The sequence below is a fragment of the Stegostoma tigrinum genome, unplaced genomic scaffold (genome assembly GCF_030684315.1).
Source record: "Stegostoma tigrinum isolate sSteTig4 unplaced genomic scaffold, sSteTig4.hap1 scaffold_172, whole genome shotgun sequence".
Lineage (NCBI taxonomy): Eukaryota > Metazoa > Chordata > Chondrichthyes > Orectolobiformes > Stegostomatidae > Stegostoma > Stegostoma tigrinum.
The window spans coordinates 4,750-17,273 of NW_026728113.1; the positions used below are offsets into that span (position 1 = coordinate 4,750).

General features: G+C 45.1%; 1 long non-coding RNA gene across 1 annotated transcript; it reads left to right on the forward strand.

The window, feature by feature from the left end:
* The first annotated feature begins 3,264 nt into the window (after window positions 1-3,264).
* LOC132207832 (uncharacterized) lies at window positions 3,265-11,513 on the forward strand. The gene is made up of 2 exons (XR_009443886.1): window positions 3,265-3,530; window positions 7,651-11,513. It is a non-coding gene; the product is annotated as an uncharacterized LOC132207832 (long non-coding RNA).
* The last annotated feature ends 1,011 nt before the right edge of the window (window positions 11,514-12,524 follow it).

The following is a 12,524-nucleotide window of genomic DNA, read 5'->3' on the forward strand; positions in this document are numbered from 1 at the left end:
ATCACCTCACATTTATCCGCATTGAACTCCATCTGCCACCTTTCCGCCCAATTCAGCAGTTCATCCAAAGTCTACCGGTAACCTGCAACATTCTTCCACATTGTCCACCACTCCACTGACTTTAGTGTCAGCTGCAAACTTACTAACCGATCTACCAATGCCTCCGTCCAAGTCACTTATGAAAATGACAAACAGCAGTGATCCCAAAATAGATCCTTGAGACACATCACTAGGAACCAGACTCCAGGCTGAATATTTTCTATCAAGCACCACTGGTTGCCGCCTTAGCCAAAGCCAGTTTCTAATCCAACCTGCTAAATCTCCCTCAATCCCATGTCTCCATGTTTTCTCCAATAGCCTACCATGTGGAACCTTATCGAAGGCTTCACTGAAGTCCACGTACACCACGTCAACTGCCCGACCCTCATCCACATGCTTGGTCACCTTCCAAAATTACTCAATGACGCTTGTGAGACACGACCTGCCCTTGACAAATCCATGTTGACTATCTCCCATCAAATTGGTGCTTGCTCGATGATTATAAATCCTATCTCTTATAATCCTTTCCAAAACATTTCCTACAACAGACGTAAGGCTCACTGGGTTTGTAATTACCTGGGGCATCTCTACTGCCCTCTTTGAACAAGGACTCAACATTTGCAACCCTCCAGCCTTCTGGTACGAAACCTGTAGACAATGAGGACTCAAAGATCAAGGCCAAAGGCTCCGCCACCACCTCCGTAGCCTCCCAGAGAATCTGAAAGTTTCGAAGGATGATGCGTTGTATCCGGAGGTTGTTGGGGTGGTACGTTCGGACGAGGGAGACTTTGTTTTGGTTGTTGTTGCGGGGTTGGGTGAGATGGATTTGTTGCAGGAAATGCTGGAGACACGGTCGAGGACGTTATCAACCACCGAGCGGTGGAAGTTGTGGTCTTTGAAAAATGAGGACATCTGAGATATACGGGAATAGAATACCTCATCCTGGGAGCGCAGATGCAGAGGCAAAGGAATGGGGAATTGGGGATGAAGTGTTACGGGAATATGGTGGGAGGAGGTGTATTAGAACATAGAACATAGAACAGTACAGCACAGAACAGGCCCTTCAGCCCACAATGTTGTGCCGACCATTGATCCTCATGTATGCACCCTCAAATTTCTGTGACCATATGCATGTCCAGCAGTCTCTTAAATGACCCCAATGACCTTGCTTCCACAACTGCTGCTGGCAACGCATTCCATGCTCTCACAACTCTCTGCGTAAAGAACCTGCCTCTGACATCCCCTCTATACTTTCCACCAACCAGCTTAAAACTATGACCCCTCGTGCTAGCCATTTCTGCCCTGGGAAATAGTCTCTGGCTATCAACTCTATCTATGCCTCTCATTATCTTGTATACCTCAATTAAGTCACCTCTCCTCCTCCTTTTGTCCAATGAAAAGAGACCGAGCTCAGTCAACCTCTCTTCATAAGATAAGCCCTCCAGTCCAGGCAGCATCCTGGTAAACCTCCTCTGAACCCTCTCCAAAGCATCCACATCTTTCCTATAATAGGGCGCCCAGAACTGGACGTAGTATTCCAAGTGCTGTCTAACCAAAGTTTTATAGAGCTGCAACAAGACCTCACGACTCTTAAACTCAATCCCCCTGTTAATGAAAGCCAAAACACCATATGCTTTCTTAACAACCCTGTCCACTTGGGTGGCCATTTTAAGGGATCTATGTATCTGCACACCAAGATCCCTCTGTTCCTCCACGCTGCCAAGAATCCTATCCTTAATCCTGTATTCTTGGTAGCTGTGGGAATTGGTGGACTTGAAATGGATATTTGTTTCTCAGTGGTTGGAAATAGAGAGGTCCAGGTAGGAGAGAGAGGTATCAGAGATTGTCCAGGTTAACTTCAAGTTCGGGAGGAAGGTGTTGGTGAAGTGGATGAACTGTTGGAGCCCCTTGTGGCAACACGAGCGGTGCCGATACGGCCATCGATGTAACGGAGGAAGAGGTGAGGTTGAGGGCCAGTGTAGGTACGGAAGAGGGAGCGTTCCATGTAACCTCCAAAGAGGCAGGCATCGCTTGGGCCCATGTGGCTACCCTGGCCACCCCGTTTGTCTGTTGGAAGTGGGAGGAATTGAAAGAGAAACTGTTGAGGGTTGTTCAAGGACCGGAACTTCCCCCTCCTCAGTGGTCAAAAACGCCCTCGACCGTGTCACCCGCATTTCCCACACCTCATCCCTCACACTCGCTCCCCATAATAACTACCAAAACAGTGCCCTCCTCGCCCTCGCGTACCACCCCACCAACCTCCGGATTCAATGCCTCGTCCTCCGACCCTTCTGCCATCTGCAATCCGACCCCACCACCAAAGACGTTTTTCCCACCACCCTCAGGTGACTCCCTGATCCGCTGCACACTCCCCTCGGCTGCATCCAAAACCAGCCCACCTATCCCGTCCTGCAACCTCAAACCCCACCCCCATTTCCTACCTCCTAACCTCTTCCCGCCCCCGAGACCTGTTCGTCCTCCCCGGACTGACCTATCCCCTCCCTACCTCCCCACCTACACTCACCTCGACTGGCTCCATCCCCACCTCTTTAAGTTGTCTGTCTCCTCTCCACCTAACTTCTCCTCTATCCATCTTTGATCCGCCTCCCCCTCTCTCGCTATTTATTTCAGAACTCTCTCCCCCTCCCCCTTTTCTGATGAAAGGTCTCGGCCCAACATGTCAGTTTTGGTGCTCCTAAGATGCTGCTTGGCCTGCTGTGTTCATCCAGCTGCGCACTTTGGTATCTCTACATCTCTTAACAACCTCATTAAGTGAGTTCTAGAGAGAACTGTGCAGGGTAGACTTTGGGTTTATCATTCTAACTTGCCAGTCCTGAAAGATGAAAGTTAGTTTGTGTTGGATGTTTGTCTCATAGCTACGAAAGATACACTGAAAGGATTTTTCAAATCTTTTGTTGAGAATTGTACCCATTTAGTCAGTAATCCTTTTCCTTTTTTCAAGCTTCCTTGGTAGTGACAAATTTCAAATATCTGCGGAATTTTATTTGGCTTTGTATTGGTTCTCTGTGATTATCTGTTAATGACTCGACGACCTGCTAGCTGATTACAGAATTTATCATTGATGTGCTTCAGTCTTATAATATATATCCCAATTTCAGGAGAAAGTCCAGAGAGACCTTTTAAAGGAAAGGGGTTTCGAAAGAAAATCTATCGATCAAAATCATGAATAGTTGATAAATTATTTGCATTTCATATTTCCAGAACCTACCCCGGAAGAGAGAGCCCAGAGAATTGCCAAAGCTGTCCGCAAACAGTCAACAGAAGTGAAGGAAAATTGGGAGCAATTGAAAACCCGTGCAAGCAACTGGCAGAAACAGGTGGAAAAGGCGTTGGAGAAACTTCAAGAACTGCAGAAAGCTCTGGATGATCTTGAGGCTCATGTGATAACAGCTGAGGGGGTCCACACTGATTGGCAACCTGTGGGTGACCTGCTTATTGACTCATTGCAGGATCACATTGATAAAACCACAGTAAGTGCAATTACATTACACTTCACTTATGAACAGATGTAACCACAATGTTGTATGGAGACGATCAGTAATATGAGTACTTCAGTAATATTGATTGAATGGTTGTTAACTTAATTTGCAAATTAAAACTTAGTTGAGCATGCCTTCTGATGATATCACAACATGAATATCAGTATAATTGAGGATTCTATTAGTCAGTGACATCAGCTGAGTTATCTGCTTGTTGCCATGTTATCAGGGTTAAAGGTAAAGTCTTAGCACGCCATTTGGCGACTCCTTGGAGAGAGACAACTGGTTATGATTTAACCTGAAGATGACCACGCCTCAGTCAAGTAGAGCGGTTGAGGCGAAGACCCTTTGTGGTAAGCTCACTGGTATGGCAATTGAGCCCTCTCTGCAGGGCATCAGTCTGCATCAAAAACCAACCGTTCAGCCAACTGAATTTGAATAGAGTTTAGGATTGGAGAGCAATCCATGCAATTATTTTTTTGAATGAATGTTTCTCACTGAGACTCTCTCACTGGCAAACTTTTTAAAAGCCAGCTCAGCCATACAGGCGAGATCAGTTCCTGATCTCAGCTGAATTTTTTGACCTGGGGTGGGTCTGCGTTCGGAGTTCAGTGATTGGAATGAATTCTCATTAAGTTAGCGAGAGGGATACTGCACGTGAATAGATCGATGTTTTGAGCAGAGGATGAGATATGAGCAAAAGTTTAATTGATGTGGAAGACCAGCCACAATCATCATTGACGGTGGAGCAGGCTCGAGCGTCCATGCAACATTGTGCTGCCGCTATTTGACTTGTTCTGTGGAAAGGAAGGAAAATGGTCAAAGTGTCAAAAATGATGAAGACCACATCATTCTACAACCTCAAAATTTGATTGTGTTCAGCATATTATCACTCCTGGTACCCCTAAATCCTGGTCTATCATCTCAGCAGCTCGACTCTGCCCATAAGCTGGTTACTTGTGACATTTTTGAGGGATCTTCCCAAGTCTGAAAATCATTTCTGTTTTTGTAGAATCAGAGTTGGCCAGTGTGGAAGGAGGTCGTTTGGCATATCATAGCTCTTTGAAGTAACTCCCCAATTCGTCCCCCTCTGCTTGGCAATGACTTCAACCACTTATAAAATCTCTTTAATGGAGGGAAACTTTGAAGGCGTCTGAAAGGAGTATTCACGATCCCAGAATACAATTGAGCCTTATTAAGTTCTTAGTTTTGACGATCAAGAGCTTGATGAAAGAGGATTGTTTTTAAAAGTGCCTTAAAAGAGGAAACGTACAGAGGCTAAGATGTGTAGGAAGTTAGCGAGTTTTGAGAAGATTTGTTGCTTGGGTTGAGGTTCTGGATGTGAGTTTGCTCGCTGAAGGTGCAGGAAGTCTCTTGTTGGGTTTGAAGCCGACACAATTAAATGCTTGGCAACTAGTAGTGGGCCGTTTGAAATCAAGAGTGGGCAAGAGGACATAATTAGACGAGTGCAGATATCCTGAAGTATGGTTGGACTGGTGGAGATTACCAAAATAGCCATAGGCATAGCCAAGGAACGATTTGGAAACAAAAATGAGAATTTAATAAAATTACCTTTAATAGTGTCAGTCAGGTAGAAAGTACAGAGAATAGGATTTGGTTCAAGGTGAGACTCGGGCAGTGGAGTTTTAGACGACGTCAAGTTTTCAATGGGCAAATGTGGGACTCCAACAGGGAATGCATTGGAATTGTCAGGTCCAGAAGTGAAGTAGTTCCAGATGAAGGTTTCACTGCTAATGAGCCAAGACAAGAGACAGGTAGGCAGGATTGAAAAGGTGTAAAGAGACAGCTTGAGGGATTGCATGAATGTGTTGTTGGACGTTCATCATGGGATAAACAAGATGCCAAGGTTGCGCTGAGACAAGCGTAATATTACATTGTTGCCAAGGCGGAGTAATGCAATCAGTAGGTAGTGAATAGAGATTGGTGTGGGGACCACAAAGTGGTCTTCCCAGTTTTAAATTGTTATCTCTACATAGTTGCGCAACTTTATGTTCTGTTCAAAAGGCATTACTGACAAGGAAACAGAAGTTAGCCATTTGTTTACTTGTCAATATATCTTGATTTTTCCACCATCTTCTCCAATTATTAACACAACATGTGCACTGTACGAACTGAACCGTTCAAACCTTAAAAGGAAATGTTAAAATTGTGGAATTTTAAGTTAAATTTATTTCATTGAAAATTTAAATAAATTACATGAAGGTTTGACCAAGACTGCAAGGAATTAGATGGAACACCAGATGAATAAAACAAGCAGTGGTAAGGTGGTATTAGCTGGATGTTCCTGAAGAAAGAGAACACAGCCAACCTTTCTTCCATCAGGGGGATTAATTGTGTGGTGTCAGACACAGTCGATTCAATCATTCCTTCTGTCTTTACTGTCTGACTATACTATGGTTGTAATATTTCCTTTTTTAAATGCTCAAGGTTAGACATACTTCACTTGACATTCTCATTTTATAAATTTTAAGAAGTTGACTTATTGTCAAGTCACGGTAGGATTGAAAACACATTCTATAAGTGTTTGAAGTCAGAAGTCACATGACACCAGCTTGTCGTCCAACAGGTTCATTTGAAATCACACAAGCTTTTGGAGTGCAGCCCCTTCATCAGGTGCAGTTAGTGAGGTGACCACAGGGAGACACAGCTTATAAGCAGAGAGATCAAAAGATCATAGAATTGGCGTGAGTGGAGTGTCAGATAATAACTCTATACAGGTGACCAAGAGTGTTAGAGGCAAGTAAAGCGTTTATAAAGTCCATGTCAGTGCTGTGTTGTCATGATAATCAGGCAGCGCAACAGGAATGTACAAAAGGTGACATCTCAGGTCAGACTCTGACTTGTAGTTTAGAGGCTTGTGTTCAGAATCTGTCTTAGAGTTTTCACCTTTATTTCAAAAGCAAGAATTTATAAGATACCACACTGACTGTAACTACAAGTTGTGTGTTTCTTCAACAAAATATCTGCAAACAAACAAACATCCTGGATGAAGACTCATTATCTGACACTCCACTCACACCAGTTGTATGATGTTTTGATCTGTCTGCTTATCAATTGTGTGTCTGTGTGTTTTCCTCCCTGACCGCACCTGATGAAGGGACTGCACTCCGAAAGCTTGTGTGATTTCAAATAAACCTGTCAGATTATAACCTGATGTCATGTGAGCTCTGACTTTGTCCATCCTCGTCCAACACCAGCACCTCCACATTATAACTGTTTGGAACCAAGTCAGTGCAACAGGCATATGTCGAACATTTGACTTCGGAAGAATGCCTAGTGCTGAAAAATTCATTAATAACAAAGGATTTCTTCATTGTGCCATCTATCGTAACATGCTGCGTCTCACAGTCATAATGAAAGGATGGCCACTTCAATTTAGCAGGGCCAAGAACAGTTATGGACATTTTTAGCATGGGAGGAGGCCATTCAACCTATTTTATCTGTCCCAGCTCTCTCCCAGCACAAGAAAATTAATCCTTCTCTCGAACTCATTCCACATATTTCACAGAATTGAAATATATAGGTACATATTTAGGAGATTTTAACATCAAGTGAGCAGTTCTTGCACTTCACCTCGTCACTAAAAATGGAAAACTTGACTTACAAAGAGTGGGTCTTTATTTTGTTCTGTTTTGATGATGAAGCAGATGCAAGTCGAAGTGCTGGAACTGGCCTCTTGAACTTACCAACTGTTTAACGTGTATAAAATGAATTCAGTGCGCATCTACTAAAAGCAGTTTTATGGAAGGAAAAGGTACCAAAGAAGATTTGGTGTATTGTGCTTGATGCTATTATACGCCAACCTGTGAAAACAGAACTCTACGACTGTGAGTGTTGAGTTCTGAGAGGGGGCTATCTTGTTTGAATGTACATTGCTAAGCCTAGGCCTATTTTCCCAACAGCAAAATTGGTAATCCAGCAAGAAATGGCTATTTCTCACATTTGTTGGCTGTAAGTGTCTGTTTAAAGTTTCCTTATATACAGGTGCTTAACCTGCTTTTACAGTTTGAACATTTATTATGCTAATGAAAATTTTTTGAATGGTTTCACCTCCAGTTTTCCTGTTTATACATATTTGGTATTTTTTCAGGGTAAGGACTATCTGCAAAATCTGAGATTGGGTTTTGAAAGACAGCAGCCTTTGTTTTGGAGAGATAATGGGAACTGCAGATGCTGGAGAATGCGAGATAACACCGTGTGGAACTGGACGAAGACAGCAGGCCAAGCATCATCTTAGGAGCACAAAAGCTAATGTTTCGGGCCGAGAACCACCTTCAGAAAATGGGGAGGGGGTGCGGGTTCTGGATTAAATAGGGAGAGAGGGGGAGGCGGATGGAAGATGGATGGAGGAGAAGGTAGGTGGAGAGGAGAGTATGGGTAGGGAGGCAGGGAGGGGATAGGTCAGTCTGGGGAGGCGGGACAGGGCAAGGGAGCGGGATGAGGGGAAATAGGGGTGCGGCATGAGGTGGGAGGGGGGATGGGTGAGAGGAAGAATAGGTTAGGGAGGCGGGGACGAGCTGGGCTGGTTTTGGGATGCAGTGGGAGGACAGGAGATTTGGAAGCTTGTGAAATCCACACTGATACCATTGGGCTGCAGGGTTCCCAAGCAGAATATGAGTTGCTGTTCCTGCAACCTTCGGGTGGCGTCATTATGGCACTGCAGGAGGCCCAGGTTGGACGTGTCCTCTCAGGAATGGGAGGGGGAGTTGAAATGGTTAGTGACTGGGAGGTGCAGTTGTTTATTGCAAACTGAGCGTAGGTGTTCTGAAAAGCGGTCCCCAAGCCTCTGCATTGTTTCCCCAATGTAGAGGAAGCCACAACGGGGACAGCGGATGTTTTGGATATTTCTTCAGCATTGATTTTCATTCAGAGTTGGTTCGATTTTGCTGAAGCAATAGACATAACTCACTATGACGTAGACAATGTCAGAGTTAATGGTTCGCGTCCTGTGACCCTTCCTCAGATCTCACTCTTAACTGATGCTGCCAGACCTGCTGAGCTTTTCCAGCAACTTCTGCTTTTGTTGCTGATTTACAGTGCCCACAGTTCTTTTGTTTTTTACAACACAGACAAAACTTGATCTCTGCAGGAAGCATGATGCTGCATTCTCCAACTTCCCTGGCCTTTTGTAATATAATATTGTCTTTTTAGGACAGAAGTGGCTTTTTTTTTGTTTTAACTTCTGCACATGCTTTCTATGCAGGTTAAAAGTCTACACCTTTTCAGTTCACTGCCGTGCTGCATAATGAAGACTTGGAACAATTTTTTTTATGAAGTAGAAAATCAGTGTGGTTTGTTTTCCAAAATGTGATGTGTAAGTGCAACACTTAACAGTGTGTTCATCAAACTATTGTTTCCTTTGATCTTTGTGTTGCAGAAATTTCTAGAATCATTTCATATATATTTTTCTTGATATATTTTAGCAGCTTTCCTGGAGCAAGTCTGTTTTCCTTCGGATGAGACGACTTTCAGACATACTCCCTTTATTATGAGATATAATTGGGGTAAAATGAGGAGGATTTTTATTCACTGAGACACACATGACTATATGTTTAAATCATTGGAAAATGCATTCTGTTAGGACTGTCATGTTATCTGGTGTTTGTACCAGGCTTTCCGATTAAATGCAAGTGATTAAGGATGCTAATGATGCCACATGTTATTACAAGAGGAAATGAACTTCCAAGTAAGGATTTTATGCCACATTTATACACAGCATGGACCACGCAGCATGGATGCAGTGACTGAGTGAAATGGGATGCAGTGGCTGTGGGAAATGGGATGCAGTGACGGAGTGAAATGGAATGCCGTGACAGAGTGAAATGGGATGCCGTGACAGAGTGAAATGGGATGCTCACAGTGAATTGCCCCCTCCATCCTGACCCTCTCGCAGCGACCTGACCCGCTCACACTGACTCGCCCCTGCAGTCCTGACCCGCTCACAGTGACTAGCCCCTGCAGTCCTGACCAGCTCACAGCGACTTCTCTCTGCAGTCCTGACCCACTCACAGCGACCTACCCCTCCGTGCTGACCCGCTCAGAGTGAGTTGCCCCTACAGTCCTGACCCCCCTCACAGTGACCTGCCCCCTCACTCCTGACCCGCTCTGCATTGAGGAAACCAAGCGGAGGCTTGGGGACCGCTTTGCAGAATACCTCCGCTCGGTTCGCAACAAACAACTGCACCTCCCAGTCGCGAACCATTTTAACTCCCCCTCCCATTCCTTAGACGACATGTCCATCATGGGCCTCCTGCAGTGCCACAATAATGCCACCCGAAGGTTGCAAGGACAGCAACTCCTCATCCGCTTGGGAACCCTGCAACCCAATGGTATCAATGTGGACTTCACAAGCTTCAAAATCTCCCCCTCCCCAACTGCATCCCAAAACCAGCCCAGTTCTTCCCCTCCCGCTACTGCATCACAAAACCAGCCCAGCCTGTCTCCGCCTCCCTAACCTGTTGTTCCTCTCACCCATCCCTTCCTCCCACCTCAAGCCACACCTCCATTTCCGACCGACCACCTCATCCTGCCTCCTTGACTTGTCCGTCTTCCCTGGACTGACCTATCCCCTCCCTCCCTCCTCACCTGTACTCTCCTCTCTACCTATCTTGTTTTCTCTCCATCTTCGGTCCGCATCCCCCCCTCTCCCTATTTATTCCACTTCCCTCTCCCATCCCCCTCTCTGATGAAGGGTCTAGGCCTGAAATGTCAGCTTTTGTGCTCCTGAGATGCTGCTTGGCCTGCTGTGTTCATCCAGCTCCACACTTTGTTATTTTGGATTCTCCAGCATTTGCCATTATCAGTGGCCTTTCCTCTTTGTCAAAGTTTGTGCAAAAGCAACACGATATGGGGCGGCACGGTGGCTCAGTGATTAGCACTGCAGCTTCACAGCACTGGGGACTCAGGCTCAATTCCAGCCTCAGGCAACTGTTTGTGTGGAATTTGCACCTTGACCCTGTGTCTGCGTGGGTTTCTTCCAGGTGCTCCGGTCTCCTCCCACAGTCCAAAGAGGTGCACGCTAGGTGGATTGGCCATGCTAAATTGCCCATAGTGTTCAGGGGCGTGGGTCTGGGTGGGATGCTCCAAGGTTTGGTGTGCAGTTGTTGGGCCAAAGGGCCTGTTTCCACACTGTAGGGAATCTAAACAATCCTGTTCCCACATCTCCATGTTATAACCCTGCTGAGCACTGCACACAGAGATGTTTGATAACAAAAGGATAACAATAATATTCAAACCCAGTGCTGGAGATGTATTTTAAATACACTGAGGCCACTGTCGATCTCCAATTCAATTTTTATTTACAAATGAACTGTCTTCAACTTTAGCACTGCCTCATTCAGAGATAGTTGCCAGGGTGTCAGCATCTCTGACCCTCACACGACTTAGCTGTCAGTCAGGGCTCCCTGATTTGGGCTGTTAATGTGGACCAGTCAGGCAACTCATATTCTGTGAGGTTCAACTGGCCGACCTGGTCACAAACCAGTGCGGTGTGTTCATCGAAAATCAAACATGTACTAGAAAGGTACCATTACATACCAGTGCAAAGGAAGGCATGAGGCTAAACTGGGGAGGGAAGGGAACTGCTTATTGGGGGTGGCTCAGAGAGTGGAAGAAAATCGAATGGGAAGAAGACCATTTGAGACTGAGGGAGAGAGATGTAATTGCCTGAATGAGGCATTCCAATTGTGAAATGGATTTTTGTGTGTACACCCTGTTCAGTTTCCCCGATCTTAATCTGTCCTCCTCTTTAAATCATTCGTATCTGAAATTTCTGTATCATTTCCAAATGCTCTGTCTCTAATGTTATGCTGTTGGAATTGTTTGAACTGCAGAGATATCATTTATTTGCACAAATGTGTTCAGTGAAATGAGTTGCATGCTATATATGTATTATTCTTCCTGATTCTATTATACGCATACAAATTAAAGTTAGTTCCACTTTTGAACAACAAACTGCTTTTAGATGTATGATGTATCTCATTTGCCTGCCACTTAGTCTTGTTGATGAGTTGTGTTTCTGTTTTGTGAAGAAATTTGAATGAGCTGGAGCACTAATGGCAATGCCCAATGTGGTGAATATCCAACATTGCAGCTGGAAGGTGGGGCGGGGAGGGGGATGGGTTTCACAAGAACTGTTACAGAGGGAAATGGAGAGACAGGTGATGTCTGTGGCAGCACCGAGACAGTGAGGAGTATGAAATGCAGCCTGAAGGGGAATCTGGCTGCATTCTCCCAGGCACGGGCTGAATGGAAGAGGACAGAAAGGATTCACTCAGAGGAAGAGTAGATGAGACTGGACTGATTATGAAACAGGCAATCATCATTGGCAAGTCACTGATAGGAGGGTGAATCAATCGGGCTCACTTTAAGACTGTTTACAGTTACCATATAGTTCCTGGGAGATGTGTAGATCAGGCCAGGCTCATAGAGAAACGCTTCCCGGAGTAATTAACATGTAGACCCCACTGGGAAAGAGTGAGGGGTTGGCCGTCCTGCTACCACTGATGCACTGAAAGCTTGGGGCATAACTGGGACGATGGGGCTGCTGCTGCCGAGGCACAGTCGGAAAGGACCACTGAGATTTTCCTGCTGAAGGTAAATGGGGGTCCATTCAGTCCTCGGACCCTCCCCGTGTCTCACATGTATGTAAATAGTTTTGTTGTATGTCTAAGAGAGGTCTTTGGTTTGTTGGGTGGAGCCAAAGTCCAATGCTTTATTTGTTTATTTGATATGCAGCTGGACAGAAGGCAACTGCAGTTGTGACATTGTACATATACAAAGAGATTTCTTGTGAAAAAGGTGTATTTTTCAAATCAGAAATGTGACTGGGAGGAGTGTGGATGAGCCCAGGCTCACTGTGGGTCTGATTACGGTCACCATATTGTCACTAAGATGTGTGTATATGAGGCATGGCTGGCTGTGAGACTGTGAAAAATCACTGTAATTAATAGGAGTTTGTTTCTT